Source organism: Lytechinus pictus, chromosome 6 (genome assembly GCF_037042905.1).
Source record: "Lytechinus pictus isolate F3 Inbred chromosome 6, Lp3.0, whole genome shotgun sequence".
NCBI classification, from domain to species: domain Eukaryota; kingdom Metazoa; phylum Echinodermata; class Echinoidea; order Temnopleuroida; family Toxopneustidae; genus Lytechinus; species Lytechinus pictus.
Window position 1 is genome coordinate 22265988 of NC_087250.1, and position 12943 is coordinate 22278930.

The window sequence follows — 12943 nt, forward strand, 5'->3', positions numbered from 1 at the left end:
ATAGAAAGGAAGAAAGACAGACAGATATAAAGGAAGAAAAAGAGAAAATAAATAAATAAAGAAAGAAAGAAAAAAGGGATAGAAAAAAGAGACGGGAAAATAAAGGGTGAATGAAAGAAAGGGTGGGAGGAATACTTGTGGGAACTTGTTACTAATAGTGGCCATCGATTTCAAGCAAGAAAGAACGCGGACATCGTGAGATGTGATAACCCTCTAGCTATCTTAAATATTATCATAAATATCGTGAAAGATAAGAAAGAGAAAAGATAAGAACGTTTTCAAAATACCACTTATCTTCATTTTGTTCTTATCTTTTTAGCGCGCTTTTGTATTACATGCGCGAGTAATACATTTACGCGCTCAGCATAGGATGTTAAGCAAGATAAGAAAAAGATAAGAACAAAATATAAGAACGTTTTCAGAATACCAATTTGAGATCGTGACGTAGATAAGAACAAAATTAAGATAAGAACGTTTTCAGAATACCGCCCCAGGGGCGGTATTCTGAAAACGTTCTAGGGGCGGTATTCTGAAAACGTTCTTATCTTAATTTTGTTCTTATCTACGTCACGTTCTCAAATTGGTATTCTGAAAACGTTCTTATCTTTTGTTCTTATCTTTTTCTTATCTTGCTTTCCATCGATGCTGAGCGCGTAAATTTATAATTCGCGCATATGATACAAAAGCGCGCTAAAAGATAAGAACAAAATAAAGATAGGTGGTATTCTGAAAACGTTCTTATCTTTTATCTTTCTTATCTTTTTACGATATTTATGATAATATTTAAGATAGCTAGAGGGTTATCACATCTTACGATGTCCGCATTCTTTCTTGCTAAAAATCGATGGCCACTGGTAGTAACAAGTATTCCTCCCACCCTTTCTTTCATTCACCCTTCATTTTGCCCATCTCTTTTTTCTATCCCTTTTTTCTTTCTTTCTTTTTTGTCTTTCTTTCTTTCTTTCTTTCTTTCTTTCTTTCTTTCTTTCTTTCTTTCTTTGTTTCTTTGTTTCTTTCTTTCTTTCTTCATTCTTCCTTTCGTTCTGTCTTTCTTTATTTCATTTATTTATTTTCTCTTTTTCTTTATTTTTATCTGTTTGTCTTTCTTCCTTTCTTTTATTCTTCATTTAAATCTTTTAACTTCTTCCTTATTTTTTGCGTTATTTTATTTATTTTTTACTTTTCTTCCTTTTTTTATTTTCCCTTTTAAATTTTTCCCTTTTTTTTTTCTTTCCCCTTTTCTCTCTTTCTTTCTTTTCCTTTTCTCTCTTTCTTTCTTTTCTTTTCTCCCTTCACTGTATTTTTTGTAATCTTTTTATTTCTTCATTCTTTTTCTTTCTTTCATTCTTTCGTTTTTATATTTTTTTTTGTTCATTTTCTTTGTTCTTTTTTTCTTTCTTTCCTCTTTCACTCAATTTTTTTAAATTTTACCCTCATTCTTTTATGTTTTCTTTCTCTTCTAATTTCTTTCATTTTATTTTTTGGTTCTTTTTATTCGCTCGTTCGTTTGCTCTTTCTTTCATTTTTTTTATTTCTGCTTTATCACCCTAAATGTGTGCCTCATTTAGGCCTACTTTCTTTTTTCTTTATTTCTTTCTTTATTCTATTTTTTCGCTCATTCTTATTTCGTTTGTTCTTTACTCTTTTTTCTATTAAGTTTTAAAAATCTTTCTCTTTATTCTTCAAGTGTCTTTCCTTTTCCTTCTTTATTTTTCCTTCAATTTGTTATTCCTCTTTTTATCATTGATTATCATTCTATTCATTCCTCCTTTTTCTTTCTTGTATTCTTTCCTTTTTTATTTCTTTAGATTTTTATATTTTCTTTTAAGTTATTTTTGCTTGCTTTCTTTCGTTTACCTTTTCTTTCTTTCATTGTTTTCCGCTCTGTTCCTTTTATTTTTTAAATTTCTGCTTCATTCTGACCCTTTTCTGTCTTCTTACTTACCTACTTACTGTCTTTCTTCCTGTTTTATTCTTTATTCGTAATTGCTTTCTTTACCTTTTTCTTTACTTTCTTTCTTTATTTTGTGCACGTGTCTCGAAATAATAATCAGTCGTTGTTGCGTATAAAATGCCTATTTCGCGCAATGCGCCAGAATCAGTGTACGCGCAGTGTCCATGATATCCGCTTCTTTTGGTTAAACTGCCAATATAAAGCGCATTTTGATTTGTAATATCATAAAAATGGGCGTGTTGAAGATAAGAAGGAGGCAGTCCTTACAGAGATAAGAACGCGTTAAGAAGATTTTCAGAATACCGATTTGCAATGATTTTAGCGTCTTCTTATCTCAATGAGATAAGAACAAAGATAAGAACAAAGATAAGAACGTTTTCAGAATACCACCCCAGGTGACTAGAATAGCACACCAATGAACACTTTATGAAGGTATTTGTTGCATATACTTTGAATGCATATCATAGCATGTTGCACATTGTACTTGACAAACTGTGAAATACCAGTCGTTCGTGGACGCATTGTTGTTTTTTGTGGATGTAAATGAAAACCACTATTCAAAAGAATATATGAATAATCAATGAAGACATCTAAGTTGGTGCTTATCTCATTAGATTTTAAACCACAATGTCACTTTAGTTCAAATGACCTTCCCCTGATCATGCGTAGAATATTTTATCATGCGCAGAAAGGAACTACGAACTGGCTTATTGATTGATAACAAAATCCATGTGTGTCATGTTTGAAAATAATCATCTTTCCTTTCAAGTCATTATGTACCTGATAGATGAGTGAGAAAAAATAAAGTTGAACCTATGAGGGGCGACGCACAGTGGGCCGGGGCGAAACAAAAGTGCGCCAAAAGTCATTTTGGGCAATTTCAGATTTTTAATTTTTGTCATGCCCAGCTGAAAGACATCACTTTGAAGAATACTTCAGCAAAATATTTCATTCCGGAATTTGCATAAAGGTTGTTAATTTCCTACCTCAAATCGTAAAATGTGACATTTTGCGAAATGCCGCGTATATGACAACCTAAAATTGAAAAACAGGCGATTTCACAGGAGGTTTTCCATGTAGGAATCTGAAATGGCTCCTAAATAATCCTGATATTTTCCTTTTTAGTGTGAAAGGATTCAAAGTAGATAAAAGACACCTTTCAGGAGATTTGTAGGATGACTATTACTCGAAATAGGCTGAAAATCCATGTTTTTTGCATTTACATTAGAAACGTTTATATTTCCGTGGATTTCCGTCTAAATTCTATCAGCAACATTTTACACGATGTCCAAGCTTTAAGTCGATACCAAACTTAGCTGCCCGTTTTTATGTAAAGCCGATTTTACTTGACACATCACCCCCCAAAACGGTCATTTTTATACCGCGCAGTCATCGCAGCGCACCGTATGGGGTGTATCACTTTTGCACGGCGAGGACGATTTCCATTCCATGAAAATGACATGAATTCCGGGCATAATGTCAACAAAATAAAGGTTGCTAACGCAAATAAGGGCTACCCAAAACTCTTCCAGAGATAAAACTTACTTGTAGAATAATTTCAGCCAAAAACCCTCCTCATAGTGATGGTGTTGTATACTCTGCGTTTTGCACAAGACTGCTCTAGTCATTGCACAAGTCAACACAGCTTGATAAAGCACGGTTAAAATTTTTCAGATTTTGAAGTATTTTTAAACAAATCTAATTAATGATCATTTTGATGCCATAAGATAATTTTCGGCATCTCATACACACTTTTTAGGCATGTGGGAAGCATAAGCCAACATTCACTTGTCAATAGTAGCACATAACACAAGGTTACGTACACTGTTTAGCGTAATTTGTCTTTTTATGATAGGTTTTATTAAAGTAGCCAATCAAAATTTGGTATCAAGGTGACGTCATATCGGCTTTAAATTATGTTCAGTCGATTCTACGCCCAAAATCACCCTTAATCAACATGTTAAAGTTAAAATCTAACACGGAATATAATTTTGGCGCACTTTCAACTCATTCTGGCCCACTGTGCGACGGTTCGACCTGGTCTTTGGGTTATCGTGAAGGCTCGATCTCGTCAGGCCTAAACACCGAGTTGACAGCGTTATATTTAATTACGTATATACGAGACAAAATGACAGATGTGAATTAGGAGGTGCAGAATATGTTCCTTCACATCACATGGCATAATTACCGACTTTTTCGAGGTCCGTATAAATATGTTGTTCCTAGCTCGCACAATATCTCCCATGAAGGATCCCAAACGTTTTCGGCCACAGCGACGTGAAGGGGCGTAATCCCACCATCTGCCTAAATTGGTAATAACAATCACAAGAAGTTCATCTAAAATAGGCCTACTAAACAGACAATGCAATAGATCCGATCCATTAAAACTATTGTAATTCTGATTTTGGCCAAATTGAATCTAAATTCAATTAAAAAGCATAAATGGATTTCTAAATTTCGAATTGATCAATCATTGAAAATTTGCGATCATTCCGTGACAAAAATTACGTCCCCTTAGAAAAATAATTGTTTAATGTATTACCCCAATCGAAATATTGGCAACAGAGCATCATCAACATTGGTTAACACGCTGATTTTGTTTGATTTCTACAACATGTGACCTTTCTTTCTACATAATTATATGCACTCGCTAGTTTACAGTTTAAGGCGCATGAGTTAGCAACACTACCAAAAAACATTGCAAAATTATTCATACCATGTATACCATATTTCATAACATATTTCACGTGAGCATGACTTCTACTTTCTTGCAGACGTTTAGTTATTTCAATACATAATAAATTGATTTAAACGTCTAAAATAGAGATACGAGAATTTCAGCTTGTATTTGGAGTATTGTACGCTTAACCTGGAGTTCAAATACGCTGATATCCAAGCTGCATGACAAAAAGTAGCACTAAAGCAAGGGCAATAGGCCATTCACATGCTTCAGCTTTCTGTTGTCATAGTTGTTTCGATCAAAGTCGGTACTAACAATGGACCATGGTACTTTTAAATGTCTTTATATCTAAATATGGTTGTTGTAATGTAGAGTCCCTTGAATTTATTCGTTTGATACTATAGAGGGCGTCCTAATTTTTGGAATGGGCACGTCTGTGCTTTTACTCATACAGATACTGAGACCCGTTCCCACTCGACTTTCACCTCTACATCTTTTTGGCGACGAGGATGGGATGGAATGGGTCTCTGAGCATAGTCGGATCCAGGGGGACCCGAGGGGCCCCCCCCCCCTATTGGCGGAACCAAAAAAGAAAACAAATGAAAGAAAAAGAGGGAAAAGAGAGGAGAAAACAGAAGAGGAGGAAGACGAGTGAATAAAAAAAATTAAATGAGGGGAACACTTGGAAATTAAAATGAATCTTCCATGTCACAATGTAAAATTTTCGCTCGCACTGTCAGGTGATTTACATAACTTGTTCAATATGGAGCTTAAATATCAAGTTTGGAAGTCAATATACAAAACATATTTCACCTCGGAAATCGAACTTTCATTATTTTCGTGTGATTTGCAAATTGATTTGTATAAAGTGCTCTGTAAAAATGTCAGTTTTATGGTCTAAATATCAATATTTTCTGCTCGTGCTGCGCGGTCGCCAATTTTGATTTATTATTCTCGTGTATTCCATACAGTTTTCAAAATATCCCTTTTCAGGTCTGATTGTCAAAACGTATCAGCTAGCGCTGCACGCTCGCATTTTGATTGGCGAGTTATGTATGTGTCAATATTGATTACACAACAAACTACTTAAAATCCCCTTTTCATGACAGTTTATCAAAAATTTCGGCTCGCGATTTGCACTTGCATTAATTATGCATTGATATATAAGATATCAATTTAATAATTAAATCGTCCCTTTTGTTTCATCTCGTGCTTAGCAAGAGGAATAGAAAGATAGTCATCATTTGCATATGATGACATGTCCTAAGGATGTCCCGGTCCTATGTCAAAACTCAAAGTAATAATAATTAAAAATATCAGCTCTTTATTAAGTGCGATCCATATCCACCTCACAATTTTTCAACAAAGTGCTTGAAATATAGAGCTGAAATTTAACCTTTTTTTTAGATCGAAATATCAAATATTTCGCGCTCGCTTTGATTTTCATGATTAAAGATGTATTTAGAATGCCTAGATTTTAGGATTAAATCTGAAACACGCGCGTGCATCTGCTCGTGCTTTGTGCTCGCATTATTAATGTAGGAAGATCCCCTGTTAATCATCGTTTTCATGATTTACAATAGAGTGTCCCGTTTTTAGGTCTAAATCTCGAATTTTTCCACTCGCGCTTCGCGTTCGCATCAATTGTTAAGTTAGCTATCCTGTTCACGATTACAAATATTGATTAAAATTTTCCATTCTTTATGTAGAAATGTAAAAGAAAAATCGGTTCAAAACGTATATACAAATTTTCTGCTCGCGCTTTGCGCTCGCATTATTAATTTAAGGAAGATCCCCGAGTACTCATCCTTTTTTATTATTTACAAAACATGAATAGAGTGTCTCGTTTTTAGGTCTAAATCTCGAAATTTTCGGCTCGCGCTTCGCATCAATTATTAAGTTATATACCTATAGGCCCGTATTCTGATAGCAGGTTTAATTTAACCCTAGTCTAAAGTTAACCCTGGTTTAACTAAACCTCCTATAAACCTCACCTCTGGTCTAAGTGTAGTTTAATTATTTTGGTATTCTGATAGCCGGGTTTAACTAAACCTGGGTTAAACCCGGGTTTCAAATTATTTTTGGAAATAATAACCCTCTTTTAACCAAGACTAGCACCTTTTTGGTAAATTACTGCTGCAGGGATGATTGCAACAAAGTTGAAAAAATGTTACTAAAGTTGTTTTTTCTTAAAAATTTGGATTTTATAGAAACTAATTACAACTATTGTAGTGAAAGAAAATCATTCATCACCCATATATGGTAAGAAATTTTCATTAAGTTTTTCTTTATTTTTGTTAATTACTAAAACATTTCATAGTGACTTGCACAGTTTTTTGTGTATCAGTCCCATTCATTGCTTTTCATGTTTGTCAAAATCTAAATTGAATAGATTCCCCTCAACCATACTCTAGACTACTGACTAGAGTCTAGACTCTAGTCCTAGATCTAAAACAATAAGTTAAGAGGTCGACGTCTTTATTCTAACTTTAAGTAAGGGAATTGTTTTAACTTTTGAGAGTAGTCTTGGGTCTAACATTAGGCCTATAGTTAGATCTAGCCTAGGCCCAATTGTTTGGAGGAGAATTGAACATTGTCATTGTTTTGACTGTTTTACTTTTACTTTCCTGAAGCAAAACGTGTCTACGATACGTAGTCTAGTGAGTTAGTGGAGCAACCGAGACTGAAGATACATATAGGTCTAGGACTAGAACAACATTCAGGACTTAGGCTGGCTTAGCTTAGGGACAGGGATAGATATAGATTATTATTCTAACCTTAGATCTATCAAAGTTAGTGGAATACGAATAGATCTGATTTGTCTCAGACAAAAAGCTTTGAACAGTCTCTGGGACCGGGTCTGGGACAGGGATCATACTAGATAGGCCTATATAGATTATTCTAACCTTAGATCTAGGCCTAGTGGATAGATCTGATACTCTTACTTCGACAAAAAGCTTTGAACAGTCTCTGTATTGGTTGCTCGCTGAACTATGACAGTCTATGTTGGCCTCTCTCACCAAGGCAATGTGATACGACAGTAAAATGTCAGAATTTTTAAAATAAATCCCCAGAAACAACGGTTGTTCCTGTCTACATTACAGTGTTAGATCCAACTATCGCTGCATTGCTTGCCAAGTAACTAGTAAAACTAGGCCTGGCTAAATTTAGAATTAGTCCTAGACATCTCTCTACCCCGGTTTTAGGTCCATATCTGTTTCTTTGAAATTGAAGAGTTTTTTTATTTAATTTTAAACATTTTTTGGGACTCGTTTAGGTTTCCAGATCCAGGACTAGAAAACAGGCCTAAACCTAGACCAACAGCTCATTCTTGACTAGACTAGGCCTGGCCTAGATTTATGTAAGAATTTAGATCTTGGCCTAACGTTTGTCTGTGCTATCTATTCTTTCTAGATTCTATTTCTAGCCTAGCCGGTAGCCCTAACATTAGGACTGGCTGATCTAGTCTAACAGTTACTGTATGATCTAGAATGTTTAATGCTGGCCTAGATCTAGTAGACTAAATAACTTAGACTAAAAGTTAGACCCTATCTAGACCTAGAACTAGATCTATATCAATCTAGGTCTACATGTAATAGGTCTAGATCTAGAGGTTTGTAGACTCTCAACATGCTCAATGTAGATTCTAAAAAAAAAGTAAATGTAGGCTAGTCTACAGTAGATCTACTCATCTAACTTTAGGCCTTTAAAGGAAGTAGGCTATAGATCTGTTGGATTATTTCTATTACTATAGTATCTAAAGGATCTAGATCTAGGCCTAGATCTAAAGCTATGGACTGTAGTTCGAGATCTAGAGGTCTAGCACCCCCTTAAAACTAGTACTAAGCCTACAGCTACATGTACTATGTACTTCTCTTTGTAGCCAAACAAGAGTTAGCATTGTCTTAATCTTACTTTGGTGTGTGTAGTTACCATACAAACACATATTTTGATGAATGAGAAAATGTGCCTTGCAGATTATTTTACCTCAAGTCAAAACCTAGTGTTCTAAATTTCATGAGCATAGGCCTATGTCATAAAATGAAGAAGTAGTTCAATCCATTAGATGTGCTTACACATTTATTGATTTAATATGCTGTCACCATGGCAACACAGTTTCCAACACATGTATACAAATATATGTCTTGCAGAACTATACCTCAAAACCAATGTGTGAGCCAACTTTTATAAGAACTGGTTGAAAACTAATGAAGGAGTTCAGATTTTCACCTAATTCATTATGTAATATATTGTTAACATGGCAACACGATTTCTGATACATACAAAAATATGTCTTGCACATCTTCAATTCAAGACTAATTAGTGTGCCAAATTTTATGAGCATTGGTTAAAAAAAGATGAAGGAGTTCGAACTACCAAATTTTCACCTTATTTTTGTTATTTAATATGTTGTTACCATGGCAACACGATTTCTGATACAGACAAAAATATATCTTAGACATCTTCACCTCAACATAAATGTATGTGCCAATTTTTTTATTAGAATTGACCACTTGGAAACTGATAAAATAGGTCAAATCACTAAATTTTCATCTAACTTTGATATTTGATTTGTTACCATGGCAACATGATTTATTTATAAAGTCATACTATATTTTGCACATCTTCACATCAAGACTAATGTTTGTGCCACATTTCATGAGAATTGGTTAAAACTGGGGAAGTAGTTGGAATTGCAAGATTTTTACATAAGTTTTGCCATAATATACCGTTACCATGGCAACACAATTTCTGACATATGCAAAAATGTGTCTTGCAAATTTTCACCTAAAGACTAAAGTCTGTGCCAAATATCATGAGAAATGGTTTAAAAATTCTAAAGTAATAAAAACCACAAGTTTTTCACCTAATTTTCGATATTTAATATGTTGTTACCATGGCAACGCAATTATATACTTTAGGCATAGAATACGTTTTGCACATCTTCACAATAAGACTAATGTATGTGCCAAATTTCATGAGAATTGGTTAAAAACTGAGGAAGTAGTTGGAACAGCAAGATTTATACATAGCTTTTGCCATAATATACCGTTACCATGGCAACACAATTTCCGACACATTAAAAAATGTGTCTTGCACATCTTTACCTCAAAATCAATGTGTGAGCCAACTTTCTTGAGAATTGGTAGAAAACTGATGAAAGTATTTTAAACGGCAAAATTTTGGCCATAATATACTGTTACCATGGCAACACAATCTCCAAAAAAGGGAAAAAAACTTCTTACACCTCCTTACCTTGAGAACAATGTGTGTTCCAAATTTTATGAAAATCGGTTAAAAACTGAGAAAGTAGCTTGTAATGCAATATAGGCATAAATTCTAAAAAATTGTTGGCCATGATTTGTTGGATTTAAACCAGGCTTAAACTACCCCCTGCGCGAGTTTAACTTTTTGAGGATTTATTACCACACTTAGACCAGGGTTAACTTAAACCTTGCTATCGGAATACGAAACTTAAACCTAGGTTTAAATATGGCAGTTTATTACCACACTTAGACCAGGGTTAAGTTAAACCACGCTATCAGAATACGGGCCATTCTGTTTAAGTTACAAAAAGTGCATAGAATTTCCATTCTTTAGGTAAAAGTGTCAACAATTTTCAGCTCGCGCCTGGCGCTCGCATTATATATGTAACGTCTTCATGGCTAACTGCAAGCACTGCACATGCTGTAGGTAGGCCTACGTACAGTACCTTTTCGATCAGTTCAAAACGTGTATCAAGGATTTCTGCTCGCGCTTTGCGTTCGTAGTATAGTTGCATACACATCTTTTTCAGGATAACAAACATTGCCTAGAATTTCAAAATTTTAGGAAAAAATACATAAATTTTCAACAACAAAAAATTGCTCGCGCTTCGCGCTCGCATTATATAAATAAGGATTATGATATGACATATTTATGTTGATTTAGAATAAAGAAGTAACTATTAGGACTACCCCTTCAAAGAAACAAGATGGGGCAACATACTCCTTCATTAGATGTGCTCTTTGCAATAAAGGAAATGGGAGAGATGGTTGTTTAGGCTGTCAGAGAGGTTGTGCTACCCACAACATTAGTCACCCAAGCTACAAATGGTCCTCGTGCACCATATGGGGTGAAGCAACAGAGAGGTCCATGTTAATCTTTTGGTGCTTATGGACATTTTGCACGAGAGTGTCAGTGGCAGCAGTGATCGCAACCAGACCAGTATTGGAGCCAACAGGAACCACATAATTCCCAGCAGGAGCAACATAGGTATCAGCATGAACAACAGAGGTTCCAACAAGATCGTCATGACAGTCAGCAACAGATGAGGGTGGGGGACCTTGTGAAAATATTAAATAAAGATTTTACGGCGAAGGCGGTTGGTGACTGCTATGCAGTAGATGTCGAGTTCAAGGATGCCCATGTGTCTTGTTTACGGGACCCGGGCTCACAAGTCACCACAGTGGGGGAGAAGTTTTTCAGAGAACAACTAGAACCTCGAGGATTCGTGTTGGAGAAGGTCCCGGCCCCAATGTCTCTGCAAATGAGGAGGGATATTCCCTACGTAGGGTGCTTTGAGATTGATATCAAGGTCCTTGGTTAACTATTTCGAGAAAGAGATGTCCTTGTATTGGCAGAAGGGAAGCATTCAGTCCAAGGTATCCTGGGCATGAATGTTCTACATGAATTTTGGGAGCGAATGGAAAACTCAGGACAAGGATATCTAACCAGACTGAACCAGCCTTCGTCTATTCAAGCAATGCAAAGGGTGATGAAAATCATCAGTGACCGGGCCAAACTAGGTAATGAGAGTGGTGAAGTTGGAAGAGCATACCTGAGAGGGGTAACCTCATAGTATCTGCAAGGCAGTCGGTCATTATTGCGGGACAGAGCAGTACTGACACTGGAGTTACTTTTGAAGTTTTGCTGTAGCCAGATGAAGATGGGGCTATTTCAAATAAAGTGACTGTGCCTCTGTCCTCCATCAAAGTGCAACAAGGGAAATTTCCACTGCTCCTACACAACAATAGTGATTTTGACGTTGTTTTACCAGATGCTGCAACACTTGGTCGTCTCTATGTGGGTGAAAATTGTATTCAGGATCGCCATGCATCAGAAATTGACTATAAGGGTGGTAGTAATTGCAAGATTGCAATCGAAGAGAGGGGCCTAGAACCAAATCTAGACATACCAGTAGATGTCGATTACACAGCTTTAGACGAGACAGAAGTGGCCCGTTTGCGGGAGCTCCTTCAGAAGCATCAGAAAGGATTGACACTGGATTAGAAACACCCATCAGACAGCGCCACAGATCGCTCCCTCCTCCTCAATACCAGCTTGTTCGAGAGCACATTCAAGATTTGCTGGAACGTGGCATTATTCGTGAAAGTCAGAGTCCTTGAGCTTCCCCTGTAGTGGTGGTAGCATAGAAGGACGGCTGTATTCGATTTTGCGTTGACTACCGTAAGTTGAATTGTATTACACGGCGTGATTCTTTTCCCCTCCCCCGTATAGAGGAGTCCCTTCAGGCATTAGGGGAGCCAAATATTTTAGTGTGCTAGATTTAACGAGTGGATATTACCAGGTGGCCATGCACTCCGATGATGTTGCCAAGACAGCATTTGTGGTTCCCTTTGGCCTGTTTGAGTTTACAAGGCTCCCTTTTGGATTGACTAATGCACCGGCCACTTTCCAAAGGTTAACGCAGCGCTGCCTGGGAGACAGGTGCTACTATAATAGCAGCGCTTTGTATCCTCAGGCAAACAGCGCTTTCTAAATCCAGCTATTATCATTACTTCTGTGTGCTGATGCACCTAGATGATATAATTGTGTATTTTCCAGATTTCGGCTCCCATCTCCAGCACCTTGATGAGGTTCTGACTAGGCTGAGAGCCTACGGATTGAAGCTGAAGCCAGATAAGTGCCATCTACTGAAGGACGAGGTGCAGTATATTGGACATCGTGTATCAGCAGCAGGAGTCTCTGTAGATCCATCAAAGATATCCATTGTCCAGGAATGGCCAAATTTGGGAACATTGACAGTCGTCAGAGCATTTCTTGAATTTACAGGTTTCTTTCGACGATTTGTGGCTGGATATGCAATGATTGTTGCACCTTTGTTCCGATACGTTGGGGTAAATCCTTTAAGAAGAAGGGCAAGAAGAAGGCAATAGTCTTAGGCTCAACCAAGTTTGAGCTAGATGAAGAAGCTCAGAAGGCAAAGGAGGCTTTGATCCAGTGTCTAACCACTGCCCCGATACTAGCCTATGCTGATTTTCAGAAGCCGTTCAAAGTTGAGACCGAGGCAAGTTTCACTGGTCTTG